The sequence below is a fragment of the Nomia melanderi genome, unplaced genomic scaffold, assembly GCF_051020985.1.
Source record: "Nomia melanderi isolate GNS246 unplaced genomic scaffold, iyNomMela1 scaffold0493, whole genome shotgun sequence".
Taxonomy (NCBI): Eukaryota; Metazoa; Arthropoda; class Insecta; order Hymenoptera; family Halictidae; genus Nomia; species Nomia melanderi.
The window spans coordinates 6,812-7,500 of record NW_027475607.1 but is presented as its reverse complement, the minus strand read 5'-3'; the positions used below and the strand labels follow the sequence as shown (position 1 = coordinate 7,500).

General features: G+C 48.6%; 1 non-coding gene across 1 annotated transcript; it reads right to left on the bottom strand.

Annotated features, from left to right (window-relative positions):
* Nucleotides 1-327: 327 nt before the first annotated feature.
* LOC143176323 (5.8S ribosomal RNA) lies at nucleotides 328-482 on the bottom strand. Its single transcript, XR_013000890.1, has one exon. It is a non-coding gene; the product is annotated as a 5.8S ribosomal RNA (ribosomal RNA).
* Nucleotides 483-689: the final 207 nt, after the last annotated feature.

The window sequence follows — 689 nt, the reverse complement described above, 5'->3', positions numbered from 1 at the left end:
CTCAGATCCATATCGCAGTGGAGCGGTATCCGCGGGCGGTCGTAATTGAACGACGCACGACGCCGCGAACACTCACGCGAGTCCATACAAACGATTCCGATCGTTTTGCAACAACTAGAACGTACACTGTCCGTGAAATTCACAGAATTTTCGCGTGTCCGCGACAAACGCCGACGAGACACCCATCGTTCGCTCGTACGTAGCATCCTTCTCTTAACCCGACTCAGAAACGTTCTTTGCGCCCTTCGGTAAAAAAACGTTCGATCCGAAGAGGTGAACGACGGCGGGGATTTGACAGAGCTACGCAAGCAGTGTATGGTACGTAAACGACCCTCAGCCAGGCGTGGTCCAGGAATTGTATCCGTGGACCGCAATGTGCGTTCGAAATGTCGATGTTCATGTGTCCTGCAGTTCACACGTTGACGCGCAATTAGCTGCGTTCTTCATCGACCCACGAGCCAAGTGATCCACCGTTCAGGGTAATCGTATAAATTTTATATTTCACATATATAATTTTATTCTCATTTGTTCGACCTAATATCTCTCTTCTTTCAAAGAGAAGATAAAAGTTGATACCTGAATCTCCGACCAGCGCGCGAAGGAGATTCAGGCGTCGCCTTGGAGACGACACCGAAGCCTTTCGAGACGAAAAACGTTCAAGTAATATGTATATATTTCTCGACGTTCCG